This window comes from Lepidochelys kempii, chromosome 3, assembly GCF_965140265.1.
Source record: "Lepidochelys kempii isolate rLepKem1 chromosome 3, rLepKem1.hap2, whole genome shotgun sequence".
NCBI lineage: Eukaryota > Metazoa > Chordata > Testudines > Cheloniidae > Lepidochelys > Lepidochelys kempii.
Window position 1 is genome coordinate 18,493,646 of NC_133258.1, and position 18,351 is coordinate 18,511,996.

At 43.4% G+C, this 18,351-nt stretch overlaps 1 protein-coding gene across 19 annotated transcripts in view; it reads right to left on the reverse strand.

The window, feature by feature from the left end:
* Window positions 1-18,351, reverse strand: part of KLHL29 (kelch like family member 29) — a 601,492-nt gene that overhangs the window by 395,157 nt on the left and 187,984 nt on the right. The gene's annotated exons all lie outside the window — the stretch shown is intronic.

Here is an 18,351-nt window from a genome sequence, read left to right on the forward strand (position 1 = left end):
AGCTGTTATACATACAAGCTCCGTATTTTCGTTTTGGGCTAACCCAAGCCAAGCAGCTTGGTGATCCCTTGCTTATGCTTAGAAATATTGCCCCCTCCAAATTCCAAGCAGCATAGTGATAACAATTTCTCCTTAACAGGAATTTTTGTTCCCTTCCCCCAGCATTCCTTTTGGGCCCCCCACTACAGAAAGGACATGGACAAATTGGAGAGAGTCCAGTGGAGGGCAACGAAAATGATCAGAGGGCTGAGGCACATGACTTACAAGGAGAGGCTGAGGGAACTGGGCTTGTTTAGACTGCAGAAGAGAAGAGTGAGGGGGTGATTTGATAGCAGCCTTCAACTACCCGAAGGGGGGTTCCAGAAAGGATGGAGCTTGGCTGTTCTCAGTGGTGGCAGATGACAGAACAAGGTGCAATGGTCTCAAGTTGCAGTGGGGGAAGTCTAGGTTGGATATTAGGAAACACTATTTCACTAGGAGGGTGGTGAAGCACTGGAATGGGTTACCTAGGGAGGTGGTGGAATCTCCATCCTGAGAGGTTTTTAAGGCCCGGCTTGACAAAGCCCTGGCTGGGATGATTTAGTGGGTGTTGGTCCTGCTGTGAGCAGGGGATTGGACTAGATGACCTCCTGAGGTCTCTTCCAACCCTAACCTTATAATATGAGATACTGATATTACAAGTAGGGTTGCCAACTTTCTAATTGCACAAAACCGAACATGAACACCCTTGCCCTGCCTCCGTTCTCTGGCCCTTCCCTGAGGCCCTGCCCCTTCCCCAAGACTCCACCCCTGCTCACTTCACCCTCCCCATCACTCACTCTCCCCCACCCTCACGCACTCACTCACTCATTTTCACCAGGCTGGGGCAGGGGGTTGGGGTGTGGGAGGGGGTGAGGGTGTCAGGTGGAGTGCAGGCTTTGGGGTGGGGACGGGGATGAGGGGTGCAGGAGGGGGCTCTGGGCTGAGCCAGGGGCTTTGGGTATGGGAGGGGATACGGGCTCTGGGCTGGGGATGTGGGCTCTGGGGTGGGACCAGAAAAGAGGGGTTCAGGGTGCGAGAGGGCAATCCGGGATGGGGCAGGGGGTTGGGGTGTGGGCTCTGGAGAGGGGCTGGGGATGAGGGGTTTGGGGTGCAGGAGTGGGCTCCAGGCTGGGGCTGGGGGTTCACAGTGCGGGAGGGGGTTCTGAGTTGGAGCAGAGGGTTGGTGCACAGGAGTGGGTGCTCTGGGAAGGAGTTTGGGTGTGGGAGGAGGCTCAGGGCTGGGGCAGGGGGTTGGGGTGCAGGAGTGGTTTTGCTCTATTACTAGAGCAGAACTGACATGTCACTCAGCAGAGAGCAGTGGTAAACGTACATAAGTCAACACCTAGCAGTTTCTACTGCATGATCTAAGACACCATGCCCCCAGCAGTTCCAGGATCAGATGATACTGACAGGCAATTACACTGATAACTAGCAGAGGAAAGGATTGCAAGGAACCCATTCATTAAGAAGTTTATTTAAGACCCAATACCCTGTTTATGAGCAAACTCCTTCCACGCCACAGCTGCCACTCTTAAAAACATTTTCTGATGTTCTCAATAAAAGTTAAGATCAAACACCGGAAACATCACTGTTTCTACATATGTCATCAAACATATGCTACAAGTTTAGACATCACTTTTGGCTGAGGACAAAGATATCTGACAGCAATAAGATGTGCAGAAGTGAGATTGTGGTGATGGCTACGTAATGCATGAGAATTCAATTGTCAGTGCTTGCTATTATTATTTTTTAAATAAAAACCAATATAAAATGGTCCCATAAATAGCTGCTTTGTGGGATGAGGGGAGGTTGCTCATGAACAGGTTGTTTAATTTTGAAATATATTTATGGCCCCATGGCTCACAGGCCATCTCCCTCCCCTATTTAATTGGTGAGGCCAGAGTGACACAATGTGCAAACACACCTACACTCATAACTCAAGCTTATCCCACTGAAACTATGTAATGAATGGAGCATAATCATTACATCACTCTACATTGTATTTGTCACAATGTAGTGTGTAAGATCTCTTGAAAAACTGTACTGAAATGGGATTGCAAATTATTCTCGTCAGTAGCAGGGATGGGAGCAACCATTATAGTTAAGGATGTATATACATTTCCATCCTAACTCAATTTTCAGTGGCTCCAAAATCTTCACTTTTCAGGCTAAAAATTTCCAGGCATGGTCTCATTTCAAAGAACTTTCCTTTTGTTTTATTCATTTATTTTTAATGTGTAAGCAAAAATAAATCTTTCAGACATTCTGGACTACAAGAATGGGGGGAAAACAAATTACCCTAATTATATACAAATAACTCCTATGGTTTAATAAAAAATTACCACCAAAACACATGCATGTGTGTGTCTCTACATGCACGTGTGTGTATATATCCAGTTATGGTACTTATACAGAATGTGGACCTGAGGCTGAAGAGGATCCTAATGGAAGCAGAAAAGAATCCACTGATTGTCCGTCATGTGGGAATAAATTATACTGCTAGATTCTTGCTAGGAAGCTTTAAGGAAGACTATGGCAGGCTGGGGAAGACGCTTAAAGAAATGGAGGCTCAGGTGATCTTCAGTGGAATTCTACCTGTCCCAACAGGAGGAGAGTGAAGGTGAGACAAGATTATGAAGATCAACAAATGGCTCAGGTAATGGTGCTAGCAAGACAGCTTTTAGGTGTTCAACAACTGGTAGGCATTCACGAACAGAGAACTGTTTGCATGGGGATGGACTCCACTTGAGTAGGGAGGGAAACAGACTTCTGGGGTGGAGGTAGGCACAACTGATCAAAAGAACTGTAAACAAGGAATTCAGGGGAAATAGTTGGGAGATGCTCATATGATCCCCGTGCCTGACTCTAATATTGAGCGAGAGGAAAATCAGCTAAAAGAGGTTATTGGAATGGAGAAAGGAACAACAGAGGGTAGAGGAACAAGAGGAAAGAAAGTGCCAATTCCACCTTCAGAAACAGGTAGGTGATACTGGCCGTAAAATGACTACCTAATCAGGTAAGGAATCTGGATGAAGCCAAGCAGGAATTACTAAGATGTCTGTACACAAATGCAAGGAATGCACTGCATAACAAAATGGGGGAACTAGAATTACTGGTGCAGGAAGTGAAACCAGATATTATAGGGAAAATGGAAATGTGGTGGAATGGTATTCACGATTGGAGTACAGGTACTGAAGGGAATGTGTTGTTCAAGAAAGACAGAAAGAAAGGAAAAGGTGATGGAGTAGCATTGTATATTAATGATGAGATAGCCTGTAAAAGAATTAGAAGTGATGGAATGCATAAACCGGAATTTGTTTGGGTCAAAATCACTTTGGGGATGAAAGGTAACAGAGTCTCCACTGGGATACAGCTTGGGGTCTGTTATAGACCCGGAGCGTCCACTTTGGATATGGATAGAAACCTCTTTAATATTTTTAATGAAATAAATACTGCCAGGAATTGTATGATTATGGGAGACTTTAATTTCCCAGATGTAGATTGGAAGACAAGTGCTACTAATAATGGTAGGACCCAGATATTTCCGGATGTTATAGCCAACAGATTTTTTCACTAAATAGTCCCTGAATCAACAAGAGGTAATGCCGTTTTAGATTTAGTATTGGTAAATAGCAATGACCTCATGCAAGAACTGGATGTAGAGGACAACCTTGGTTTGAATTAATCCAGTTTAAACTAAATGGAAGGATAAACAAAAATATATTTATAACTAGGGTCCTTAATTTCAAAAGGGCAAACTTTAAAAAATTAAGGGAATTAGTTAGGGAAGTTGACTGGACTGAAGAACTCAACTGAATGTGGAGGAGGCTTGGAATTGCTTTAAGTCCAAATTCCAAAAACTATCTGAACCCTGCATCTCAAGCAAGGGGGAAAATTGTAGGGAAAGGTTGCAGAGCAAACTGGATGAACAAGTATCTCAAACAGGTTATTAAGAGAAAGCAGAAAGCCTGGAAAGAATGGAAGAAGGGATGGATCAGCAAGGAAAGCTACCCCTTGGAGGTCAGAAAGTGTAGGGTAAAAGTAAGAATTGCCAAAAGCCAAGCAGAGTTGGACCTTGCAAAGGAAATTAAAATCAATAGTAAAAGGTTCTTTAGACATATAAATAAAAAGAAAACAAGGAAAGAAGAAGTGGGACCACTAAACACTGAGGATGGTGTGGAGATTATGATAATCTAGGCATGGCCCAACATCTAAATGAATACTTTGCCTCAGCTTTTAATAAGGGTAATAAGAAGCTTGGGGGCAGTAGCAAGGTGGGTAATGGGAACGAGGATATGGAACCAGAAATTACCACATCTAAGGTAGAAGCCAAACTCAAACAGCTTAATGGGACCAAACTGGGGAGCCTGGATAACCTCCATCCAACAATATTAAAGGAACTGGCACATGAAATTGAAAGCCCAACAGCAAGGACTTTTAATGAATCTATAAACTTGGGAGTCATACCTTGTGCCTGGAGAATTGCAAATACAATATGTATATTTTAAAAAGGGGAGGGGAAGAATTCCAGAAGCGATAGTCCCATTACTTTGACCTCAATTGAATGCAAGATCCTAAAACAAATCTTGAAAGAGAGAGTAATTAAAGACATATAGGCAAACAATAATTGAGATAAAATACAACATGGTTTTACAAAAGATTTTTGCCAAGGTTTTACTAGATCGCACGCCCTGGTTCTCATGGGTGACTTTAATTTTCCTGATATCTGCTGGGAGAGCAGTACAGCGGTGCATAGACAATCCAGGAAGTTTTTGGAAAGCATAGGGGACAATTTCCTGGTGCAAGTGCTAGAGGAGCCAACTAGGGGGGGAGCTTTTCTTGACCTGCTGCTCACAAACCGGGAAGAATTAGTAGGGGAAGCAAAAGTGGATGGGAATCTGGGAGGCAGTGACCATGAGCTGGTCGAGTTCAGGATCCTGACACAGGGAAGAAAGGTAAGCAGCAGGATACGGACCCTGGACTTCAGGAAAGCAGACTTCGACTCCCTCAGGGAATGGATGGGTAGGATCCCCTGGGGGACTAACATGAAGGGGAAAGGAGTCCAGGAGAGCTGGCTGTATTTCAAGGAATTCCTGTTAAGGTTACAGGGACAAACCATCCCAATGTGTCGAAAGAATAGTAAATATGGCAGGCGACCAGCTTGGCTTAACGGTGAAATCCTAGCGGATCTTAAACATAAAAAAGAAGCTTACAAGAAGTGGAAGGTTGGACATATGACCAGGGAAGAGTATAAAAATATTGCTCAGGCATGTAGGAATGAAATCAGGAGGGCCAAATTGCACCTGGAGCTGCGGCTAGCGAGAGATGTCAAGAGTAACAAGAAGGGTTTCTTCAGGTATGTTGGCAACAAGAAGAAAGCCAAGGAAAGTGTGGGCCCCTTAATGAATGAGGGAGGCAACCTAGTGACAGAGGATGTGGAAAAAGGTAATATACTCAGTGCTTTTTTTGCCTCTGTCTTCACTAACAAGGTCAGCTCCCAGACTGCTGCGCATGGGGAATAGATGGCCAGCCCTCTGTGGAGAAAGAGCTGGTTAGGGACTATTTAGAAAAGCTGGACGTGCACAAGTCCATGGGGCCGGACGAGTTGCATCCGAGAGTGCTAAAGGAATTGGCGGCTGTGATTGCAGAGCCATTGGCCATTATCTTTGAAAACTCGTGGCGAACGGGGGAAGTCCCGGATGACTGGAAAAAGGCTAATGTAGTGCCCATCTTTAAAAAAGGGAAGAAGGAGGATCCTGGGAACTACAGGCCAGTCAGCCTCACCTCAGTCCCCGGAAAAATCATGGAGCAGGTCCTCAAAGAATCTATCCTGAAGCACTTATATGAGAGGAAAGTGATCAGGAACAGTCAGCATGGATTCACCAAGGGAAGGTCATGCCTGACTAATCGCCTTCTATGATGAGATTACTGGTTCTGTGGATGAAGGGAAAGCAGTGGATGTATTGTTTCTTGACTTTAGCAAAGCTTTTGACACGGTCTCCCACAGTATTCTTCTCAGCAAGTTAAAGAAGAATGGGCTGGATGAATGCACTATAAGGTGGGTAGAAAGTTGGCTAGATTGTTGGGCTCAACGGGTAGTGATCATTGGCTCCATGTCTAGTTGGCAGCCGGTGTCAAGTGGAGTGCCCCAGGGGTCGGTCCTGGGGCCGGTTTTGTTCAATATCTTCATAAATGATCTGGAGGATGGTGTGGATTGCACTCTCAGCAAATTTGCAGATGATACTAAACTGGGAGGAGTGGTAGATACGCTGGAGGGCAGGGATAGGATACAGAGGGACCTAGACAAATTGGAGGATTGGGCCAAAAGAAATCTGATAAGGTTCAATAAGGATAAGTGCAGGGTCCTGCACTTAGGACGGAAGAATGCAATGCACAGCTACAGACTAGGGACCGAATGGCTAGGGAGCAGTTCTGCAGAAAAGGACCTAGGGGGTCAGTGGATGAGAAGCTGGATATGAGTCAGCAGTGTGCCCTTGTTGCCAAGAAGGCCAATGGCATTTTGGGATGGATAAGTAGGGGCATAGCCAGCAGATCGAGGGACGTGATCGTCCCCGTCTATTCGACATTGGTGAGGCCTCATCTGGAGTACTGTGTCCAGTTTTGGGCCCCACACTACAAGAAGGATGTGGATAAATTGGAGAGAGTCCAGCGAAGGGCAACAAAAATGATTAGGGGTCTGGAACACATGACTTATGAGGAGAGGCTGAGGGAACTGGGATTGTTTAGTCTGCAGAAGAGAAGAATGAGGGGGGATTTGATAGCTGCTTTCAACTACCTGAGAGGTGGTTCCAGAGAGGATGGTTCTAGACTATTCTCAGTGGTAGAAGAGGACAGGACAAGGAGTAATGGTCTCAAGTTGCAGAGGGGGAGGTTTAGGTTGGATATTAGGAAAAACTTTTTCCACTAGGAAGGTGGTGAAACACTGGAATGCATTACCTAGGGAGGTGGTAGAATCTCCTTCCTTAGAAGTTTTCAAGGTCAGGCTTGACAAAGCCCTGGCTGGGATGATTTAATTGGGGATTGGTCCTGCTTTGAGCAGGGGGTTGGACTAGATGACCTCCTGAGGTCCCCTCCAACCCTGATATTCTATGATTCTATGATTTTATGAAAAGGTAGATCATGCCAGCCCAATCTGATCTCTTTGAGAAGATAACTGATTTTCTAGACAAAGAAAAAATAGTAGATCTAATCTACCTGGATTTCAATAAAGCATTTGATACACTTCCACATTGGAAATTAAACTGGAGAAGGTAGGGATTAACATAAAAACTGAAAGGTGAGTAAGCAACTGGTTGAAGGCGAGACTATAACAGGTCATGCTGAAAGGTGAACTGTCAAGCTGGAAGGAGGTTAATAATGGAGTTCCTCAAGGATCAGTCTTGGGAACAGTCTTGTTTAATGTTTTCATTAATGACCTTGGCACAAAAAGTGGGAGCATGTTAATAAAATTTACAATGACACAAAATTGAGAGGTATTGCCAATACAAAGGATGATTGGAATATCATACAAGACGATTTGGATGACCTTTAAAACAGTAGTAATAGAAATACAGTAACTCCTTGCTTTATGTTGTAGTTATGTTCCTGAAAAATGCTACTTTAAGCGAAATGATGTTAAGCAAATCCAATTTCCCCGTAAGAATTAATGTAAATAGTGGGGGTTAGGTTCCAGGGAAATTTTTTTGCCAGACAAAAGACTATTTTTATATATACACACACATATACACAGTATACATTTTAAACAAACCATGTAATACTGTGCACAGCAATGATGATTGTGAAGCTTGGTTGAGGTGGTGAAGTCAGAGGGTGGAAGAGGGTGGGATATTTCCCAGGGAATGCCTTACTGCTAAATGATGAACTAGCACTCGGCTGAGCCCTCAAGGGTTAACACACTGTTGTTAATGTAGCCTCACACTCCACAAGCAGGATGAATGGAGGGAGGGGAGACAGCATGGCAGAAAGAGCTGGGACACACACCCTGTGTGTGTGAGAGAGATGAGCATTGCCCCTTTAAGTATGCTGACACCACTCTAAGTACACTGCCTTTTTAAGTAGATCAACAAGTTGAGATAGCAGCTGCTGCCAGCAAGCTCCCTCCCTCTTGAGCCCTGTCATATCCACCCCTGCTCTGCAGAGATAAGGTACAGGAGCTGGGGGAGGGGGACACCCTGACATTAGCACCCATCTGCCTCCCTCCCCCGCCACACTGCACAGCAAGCAGGAGGCTCCTGGGAGCAGCTCCAAGGCAGAGGGCAGGAGCAGCACATGGCAGTGGGGAGAGGGACAGCTGAACTGCCGGCAATTGACAGCCTGCTGGGCGGCTGCTGCACAGGGAACTTAGGGAAGCGGGGAGCTGATACGCAGGCTGCCGGACCACCTTGATTCCAAGCCCCACCACCTAGCTCCAGCACGCTGCTCTTCCTGCAAGCAATGGACAAAGCAGGCAGCTGCCAAACAATGTTATAAGAGAGCATTGCGAGTATGTTCCCTAATTGATCAGCAATGTAACAATGAAACAACGTTAACCAGGACGACTTTAAGGGAGGAGTTACTGTAGAATGAAATTTAATCGTGAAAATGCAATGTCATGCACTTAGGGACTAACAACAAGAATGTTTGCTATACACTGGGGATGTATCAGTTGGAAATAACAGAGGAGGAGGAAAACCTGGGTATATTGGTCAATCACAGGATAACTACAAGCCACCAGTGTGATGCAGCTGTGAAAAAAGCTAATGCAGTCCTTGGATGCAACAGGCAATGTATTTCCAGAGAGATAGGGAAGTGTTATTATCATTACAGAAGGCACTGGTGAGACGTCATCTGGAATACCATGTGTAATTCTCGTCTCCCATGTTTAAGAAAGATTAATTCAAACTGGAACAGGTACGGCAAAGGGCTACTAGGATGATTAGAGGAACAGAGAACCTACATTACGAGAGGAGACTTAAGGAGCTTGGCTTCTTTACCCTAACAAAATAAAGGTTGAAGGGAATCTGATTGCTCTCTATATATACATATCAGAGGGAACAACATCAGGGAGGGAGAGGAGTTATTTAATTTAAATGCCAGTGCTGGCACAAGAACAAATGTGTATAAACTGGCCATCAATAAGTTTAGGCTTGAAATTAGACAAAGGTTTCTAACCAACAGAGGAGTGAAGTTCTGGAATAGCCTTCCATAAGAAATAATGTAGGTAAAAAATCTTAACTGTTTTAAGACTGAGCCTGATAAATTTGTGGAGGGGATGGTATGATGAGGTTGTCTACAACAGCATGTGGCCCATCTGCAACTGTTCATAGCAAATATCTGGAGAAGAGACACTAGGTGGGGAGAATTTGAGTTACTACAGAGAATTCTTTCCCAGGTTTCTGGTTGGTGGGTTTTGCCCATATGCTCAGGATCAAACTGACTGCCATATTTGGAGTCTGGAACGTTTCCCCCCCCCACACACCCAAGTCAGATTGGCAAAGACTCTGAGATTTTTTGTCTTCCTTTGCAGCATGGGGCACAGATCACTTGCAGTTTAAATTAGAGTAAATGGTGGATTCTCTATAAATCAAGATTTGAGAACTTCAGTAACTCAACTGGAGGTTATGGGTCTATTACAGGAGTTGGTGAGTGAGGTTCTGTGGCCTTCAACGTGCCAGGCTAGACAATCATAAAGGTCCCTTCTGACCTTAATGTCTATGGGGCCCATTATCATAGCATCTGAGCACCTCACAATCTTTAATGTGTTTATCTTCACAACACCCCAGGAGGTTAGGAAGTGCTATTATCCCCATTTTACAAACGAAGAACTGTGGCACAGAAAGAGTAAGTAACTTGCCCAAGGTCAGGCAGAAATTCTGTGGAAGGGGAAATTACACATTGCATAGGTGAAGCTCATTCTACACCGGCTTAATCAGCTGTGCAGCATACAGCTTTGTGAAGGTCCAGCATCAACAAGACAGCCTTCTACACACAAAATGCAACCGCTTCTGTAAATTAGACTACCTCTAAACTTAACTAGACAAAGCAACCCTTGTTCCTGTTTGTCACATGCAATCAAAAGTTGTGTGTGTGTGTGAGCGCGCAACCAATGGGGAGAACATATACTTTTGAGGGGGGAGGGGATGACCCAGCAGTTATTGGATGAAATGTTAAATTTATAGGCAGAAAGGAGACCAAGCTGGCATTAGGCGGATGCTCTAGAAGAAGGTAATAGGCTGGAGAAGACAGATCTAGCTACCAGAATGGTATAAAAATCCTCTGGCAAGCTGAAACCTGATATACAGCTATGGAAGAGGGAGCAACCCACCAGTCTATACTAGATCCCAGAATAACTCATCACTGCATGTGCTGTGCAAAATTCACACCAAACATTTAGAACCATTAATATTTCAGGGAAAGGATGCGTAAGGCTATTGACATCATATTGGTTGCATCAACCCTGATACAATGCAAATAAAAGGAGGACATCACTTCCCCACATCTTACATTTACAGGGGAGGTGGGATTTATATACAACACTATGAGATAAACTCTCAGGGAATCTTGCAGACATCTCTCTTAACCTATCTAGGTCCAAATGTGCAACACAATGTAGATAAAGCCCTTAGAAAGGAGAGAGACAAAATTATTATCCATGCAGGATAGTTAAAATGCAGTGGGATTCCTCCTGTAAAGGTAAATGACTCTTTCTATAACCAGAGTTTCATGATTATTTCTCCTGCAAGTAATTTTCAACAATAAAATTCAATAATAAAAACACAGGGACACAATGTCTGTGTAGAATGCAGGTAACTATGGGACTAAAATGAAGGGTATTTTATATAAGAATGGCCATACTGTGTCAGACTGGATCTAGCCCAATATCCTGTCTTCCGACAGTGGCCAATGCCAGGTGCTTCAGAGGGAATGAACAGAGCAGATACTCATCAAGTATGTTTGTAAGCAGAGTATTTTAATTACGTGAGTCCCATGAACTTCAACAGGAGTCAACAAAGCCCTTGCAACTCTGGAATGAGAAGGTTATGTTATACTGACATTATGGATAAAATATCTAGACAAGGATAACGTTCTGAAAAGCACCTAAGTGACGTAAACACTAAATCCTATGTTCAAAAGCACTGAAGTCCCATTCACAGCATATATCTTAGGTAAGATGAATGTGGTCAATTCCACAGTTAATAAACAAACGCATACGTACGGATGCAAGAGCTACATTAGAAGCATTTGCAATTGCACTGCACTGCGCAGACTTTGCTAGGTTTAGGCAGATCATTAAGGTAAATTTTAGTGCTTAACATTTTACATTATCTGCTCAACATTAAGAACCCTCCTCCCCCAAGCCAAACTCTTACTGTTTTGTAGAAAAACTTTCCCAGTCATGCTCTTCCAAATGACAGCCCAGCCTATGCCTTAGGGCAGCTTTCCCCTTGCTTTCCACATTCATCTAGCCTCAGCCTCCTTAAAATGCCTGTACGGAAAAAAAGGCTTGCAGCCAGTCTAACGCTACAGAATCAGATTTCTTGGACTATTAGAAATTCAGCTTCATTAAGTGACTTCAAAACTAAAGGTCAACCTTTTAATTTAAATTTTTCCTGGATAAGCTTCTGTTTCTAAATTTAATATTAAAAAAAAAAAGTAAAATGAGAGAAATATGATATGCCATTTGCATGAAAGCCTGGAGGCATCTACCAAAGTGGCTACTTGGTTATTAGGAGAATGGAAGAAAATAAAAGAGAAATTAAACATTCAAATAAGCAGCTAAACAGCATCATTAATTTTCAGACTGGACAAACAGAAGCACATATAAAATAGCTTATTAGAAAGCTTCACAATCAGTTACGTATTTGCATAGCATAAGTATTTTATGAGATCTACACAAAAACAGGGATGATGATGAGGAGAGAGACTTGATGTAATCGGCTCTAACATGAAGAACTGTAACTGATAGGGAGAAAATGTCTAAGTACTTATGCTTGAATGATTTCAGATACATGCTGGAGGGAAAATGTTACTGGATGCAGTTTTATCAGAGCATACCAATACAGCAGTCTCCTCCTTCGGCATTGGGCTAACCACACAATGTTCACATATCAGACACCACCATTATCCCAAAATATACCTATGTTTACAAGCACTCTGGATATTTAAAATTTTAAGGACACACAACACACACACGACCATATAAATATGGCTTTAAAAAAATCCTTGAAACAATACAGTATAATATTGCTAGGTCAGATACTCATAATGATGCTTAATACAGCTGAGTTATAAAACTCATAACAATGCCTATTTGTATGTTTCAACTAGTATTATAGTAGGGCAGAATACAGTAAATCTATGTAATACTATAGATTATAGTAAATCTTGCTGCAATAAGTGGTGTTTTTCCATCTCTAAATGGAATTCCATAAGTCTGCTAGGTCAGGTCAAAGTTGGGACATCATCTTTCCTATGCTTTTTTGGGTGAGCTGCCAGTTTTGGGAGTTGATTTACTCTGTAGAAGTGAAATAAATAAACAAAATGTTTTATTCATGCTCAAAAGTATTTACACATTATGAGGAATTTCTTATACATGTACAGAATCATTTTCTAGGCCTATAGATCCAGCTAATCCATTTTCACATTTTTGCTTAACTTATCTATTTATTTTGGACAACTTCAGTGAAAGACTTCTTTGTTACACTAAGTCGGTAGGAATCCAATCGAGATTCTGTAAAGCTGACCTTACAAGCAGCTGTGTAGAAAGATAAGAACTAGAAATATTTGAGGGGCAAGGAAACCACTTTATTATCAAGCAAGGTCTACTTTTGTAAACCCCTGATTTAGGCTTGTAAATAGGGTAAACAATTATAAAGCTTCTGTGAAATCTAAGGCAAGGCAGACAGACTTGAGCCACCTTAGTCAGAGCTAAAAAAAACCCACCAGTAAGTGATAAAAGAGCAGAAGATCTCAGAGAGAGCTGAGGATTTAATTTTTCTAACTATATGCTGCAGGGGACAATGCAATGGGATTTTCTGCTGTTTTGTTTTTTTAAATCAGCGTGCCAACACAACAGTGTCTTCTTGGGGTACAGACTTCATTACCCAAGAATGACAAGGCAGATTTGACAGTTCAGATTGTAAACATTACACAAGAGCAAAGACTTCTTATTCTAAAATACTTAAGAGGGATATGGAGATTTTTCTGCAGATAAGAAAAGAGATAAGGACCCAAAAACATTTAAGGCAATAAAAACAGCCACACTGTCAGTGATACCCAACCCTGTAAGTCTGGTTTCATCCCAAGATAAGTACACATCTTCCTAATAGAGCAATTAAAATATATACATTCTATTTCATTTTTTCTTACGAAACATTTTAGAATTTCAAAGTGAAATTTATTTTCAAATCTGATAAATCTCCATAGTTTATCATTTGTTTTCAGATGCTAATTCCTACACAGCTTCAGGGGGCTTAAATGACACATGCTGGTATCTGGTGTTTCATGTACCCCAGCATTGTGAGGTAATCCTACTTTTGGAAGTCTGAAACCATTTACACTCTTCCAACCCCCCCTCCCCCATTCACTCTACAAGAATAGGAGGTGAAAAGAGCCCACACAGTGTTGGGCAGGGACCAGTGGGTATACAGGACATTGTGGGATTTGTATCGGGTCTGAAAGTTGCCCCATCTTTGTTCTTTGGAGAAAACGCAACTGGTGGCATCAGCTCAGACTTGAAGAATGGATTTTTTGGATCCACAAGTTCTTAATATGGCTGTACTGAGGCAGTATTACTCCATCCCCATGCCAGCCGATGTTCAGTGCCAACTAACTGGTAAAAGCATATTCACTATTCCACATGAGAAAGGTGGATATTGGCAAGTCACATTAGATAAGGAGTCAACTTAACTATGCACTTTCAGTACACCCTGGGACAGATACAAGTTTTTCCATCTACCTTTTGGAATAAAGGCAGCTAGTGAAGTGTTTCCACAAAAGAATAATGAAACATTTGGAGATATTGCAGGCATCCATATAATAGCCATGACATGATAATAGCAGCATCAATTCAGGCAGAACATGATCAGATACTGAAGAAAGTGATGGCAAGAGCTCAAGCAGAGAATATCAAGTTAAACCCAGATAAAATCCAGTTCATAGTAAAAGAAGATAAATACATGGGACGCATTCTCTCGTCACAAGGAATCAGGCCAGATGACAATAAGGTTGAAGACACAGTTAACATGAAACCTGCACGAGGCAAGAAAGCATTATGGAGGATCCTGGGGATTATTAGATTCCTTGCACAGTGCATCCTAGGTGAAGCATCTTTGACTCCTCCACTAAGACAACCACTACATGAGAACATAACTTGGCAAAGATCATGGGAATACACTGCAACAGCTAAAGACAGCACTCTGTAATGCACCAATACTCAGATTCCATGATCCCGACAAGCCAGTCGCCACACAATCAGATGCATCCAAAGATGGTTTACAAGCTTGTCTACTGTAAGACAGAGGCCCCATTTCATATGCATCACGAGCTCTGACAGAGTAGAACAAAATTATGCCCAAATTGAGATGGAACTACTGACCATTGGATTTGTCACAAAGAAATTTCATCAGTACATATATGGAGTACAGGTTGAGGTACAGTCTGATCAGAGCCACTGGAGGCAATCTTCTGCAACCTCTTGGAAAAGCACCTGCAAGGCTACACCACATGCTACTTCAGTTCCAAAAATATGTTCTTAAAACATACCCCTGATAAAGGTCTGTTAATTGCAGACACATTATCGAGAGCTGCAGTGGAACATACTAAAGAACCAGATGATGAAATCACTGACGAAAAGATAGTCTGTGCAGTTGAGGCCACCTTTACACTTCATTAAACAAACTGAAGGAGGGCATATGGGAAGTTCCTGTAGTGCAAGGCTGACATGTTAGTTATTGTATGTGAGGGCTGGCCATGCAGAAGAAAAGTGAATCCCAGATTGCATTTGAAAGACACTATTTCATTACAACAAGGTTTGTTAATGGCTGGTGACAAGATAATTATTCCTAATAATACAATGCAGGGAATGCTTAACTGCTTGTATGAGTCACATCAAGGCATTCAGAGAACAAAGGCACGAACTAAGCAGATAATGTATTGGCTAGGTATGATCCAACACAGAATATCTTACAGAACGATGCAAAGTATGTCAGGAATGTAGACCAAGTAACCAAAAAGAACCATTATAATCTCATGAGATTCCTGACACCATGGCACAAGACAGCTGCAGGTATTTTTGACTTCAGCAGACATTTGTATATAGTCCTGGTGGACTACTCCAAATTTCCAGAAGTCCTGCATCTGCCAGGCAAGTCAGCACATTCCAGGATTGCTAAACTGAGAGCTGGATTTGCAAGACACGGCATCCCTGCGGAGTTAGTGAATGTCCATGTTCTGTCCATGAGCAGAAAAATGGGTAACTTGACAAGACCTTGGGGACTGTAACTCCCTCACTTCAGTCCTGGATACCCACAATTGAATGGAATGGCTGAGAGAAACAGTCAGACAACAAAATATATGTTTCACAAAACAGCTGCAGTGGGTAGAGATTCTGCTTAGCTCTTTTGGAATTGAGAAATACACCACTGAGAGGTATGGAATACTGACCCATCACAGTTGCTACTGGGGAGGATGTTGAGAACAAAGTTTCCATCCTCACATGCACTGATACAACCCAAAATACCTCAGAGGTCTTACATGAGATTAAAGCACCTATGGGAAAGACAAAAGAACTACTATGACTGGACGTCTAAGCCACTGTCTGTTCATTATGGGGACCCAATATGCATGAAAAAACACAATGTTGGCAATCACCAATGAATGGTAGCCACATCTCCAGAGCCATGATTATACCATATTGAGACACCCACAGGAGAAAGGTTTCAGAGCGATAGCCATGTTTTGCTGTTTCAGCAAAAACAACGAGGAGTCCTTGTGGCACCTTCAAGACTAACAAATGTATTTGGGCATAAGCTTTCGTGGGGCTAAAACCCACTTCATCAGATGCATGGAGTGGCAAATACAGTAAACAGAATATGTATTCTAGCACATGAAAAGATGGGAGTTGCCTTACCAAGTGGGGGGTCAGTGCTAACGAGCCAATTCAATTAAGATGGAAGTGGCCTAAAGACTGGGAGTGGATGGGTCACTACAAAAAGTAATTGATACTCACACCTTCTTGTCAACTGTTGGAAATGCATTGGCCTCATTAGCACTACAAAAGTAATTTTCCCTCCTTTGGTATTCACCCCTTCTTGTCAACTATTGAGAATGGGCCACTTCCATCTTAACTGAATTGCCTCGTTATCACTGACCCCCCAGTAAATGGCTAGTTCTGTTCATTCCCTCTGAATCATCTGGCACCAGCCACTGTCAGAAGACAGGATGCTGGGGTAGATCGACCATTGGTCTGAGCCAGCATAGCCTTTCTTATGCATTTTGGGGAGAAGGGGCTGGGATACAGCTAGAATTCCTCAGGGGACACCTGCTACCTCTTCAGAAAGCCATCACCATGTCACCAGTGCCTGAAAGGCTCAATCTAGCCCTCAGGTTCCACAGTTAAAATCAGGAAATGCAAATCTGTGATGCCAACTCCCACAAATTTATCCAAGTGATTTTGGCCCCTTTGGAAGATAGTTTCTCATGGAAGGTTCTTCAGAAGATTTTTGGATTGCTCCCAAGGGTAAAAACTCCTCTGATAGGCTGCCTTCCTCACTTCCCCACCTCCTAGGGAAGAGCACAAAGTGGGAAGGTTCATAATGTTTTGTCTGACTAGTGTGTGTGTGCCTCAGTTTCCCCTATGTGTTACTCAAGTATCTAGGTTGTGGGACAAGGGGGTGTGACCATTGCAGAGGCCCTGAGAGGGCAGGTGTGACTGCTGTTTGGCTACCTGGGCACAGACAATGGCCGACTCTGTATCCTAGCAGCTGATGGATAGGGTCCATCCTTTGCAAGAATCAGCTGGAGGGGTTAGAGAACAAAGTGAGAGGAGGAAGTCAGGTGACCTGTTTGCCTGGGAAAGAGACAAAGGAGGGAGGAGGGCAGCTGCGCATAACTGAGGCTGAGCTGCTGGAAGCTGGTCAGTCTCCTGTTTTGGGATTCAGGAGGGGGGAACCCCAGGACCCTGGATCCCCCCCAGATGGACTTAGCACAGAAAGCAGGAATATTCAGCAAACAAGATCTGTTCTATGCTGTGTTCCCGATGACTAATAGAGCCACTGCTGACTGCAAAGTTGGGGTGCACAGTCCCTTTGTGGGGGCGTGTAAGGCTTCCCCAGGTGTCCCATTCTGGTGGACTCCCTGCGGGGAGCTCACGGAGTGGAACAGGGCTGCCGACCTCTCCGAGATCAGACCCAAGGAGGCGCCAAAGCCAAGGAGGCTTGCCCTAGTGAGAGTGTGTGCCCTGAGGGGAGACACACTTCAAGAAGGATCCTGTCTGACTTCATGCAGAGCAGTTCCAGAGCGCCGAGCTGGTGCACTCTGCGACAGCAGCTAATCAAAGCTGCTGCGGAGCTCTACCCCTCAGGTCACCAGCCAAAAGAAGTGTTTGGATAGGGGAGTGGCAGGAGCAGATATCATTTTACAAGAGGGGAGGAGGGAGCAGAAACAGCCCAGTAGCTCAGGGCTGCCATGCTACCACTTTGTAAAGAATGGGTCTAGTCCTCCTCTCCAAGCCCCTGGGGCAGGGCAAAGGAGATTTCCGTTGGAGCCGCCCACCCCAGAGGCTTGCAGGTGAAGAAGGCAGATGTAGGGAGAGGGAAAATGGGGCTGCACCATTGTTGGGTGGCTGGAGGTGCAGAGCTGATGTGGGGCTAAGGTAAATATGAGGACTTTGGGCACAAAATTAATTGATTTGGGGTTGGAGGTGCCAAACTGATGTGGAGTTTTAGGCACAAAATTAATTGGTGTGGGGATGGGCAAATTTGTATTTCTCAGTATAAATTGGCACCGGTAGTTGTCAAACACACACGGGCAGGGGAGTTCAAAAGCAGAAGACTACTAAAAAAAACAACCCCATTATTTAATCTTTTTTAAAAAAAAAAAATCTCATGATTTTGGAGCCAGTCTCCTGATTATTTGGGTCTAAACCGTGATTTTTGAACTTTTGGGATTGGCAATTCCAGTTCCTAGAAGAATGGTAATTTAGCAAACAATTCTTTACTCAGATATTCCCTTTATAGTTGCAGCTTTGTGTATTTTGATTTCTGTGGTTAAACATACTGCATGCCATAGTGAAGCCAGGTTGAGTCTCATGGTCAAGTTATGGTTGCTGCA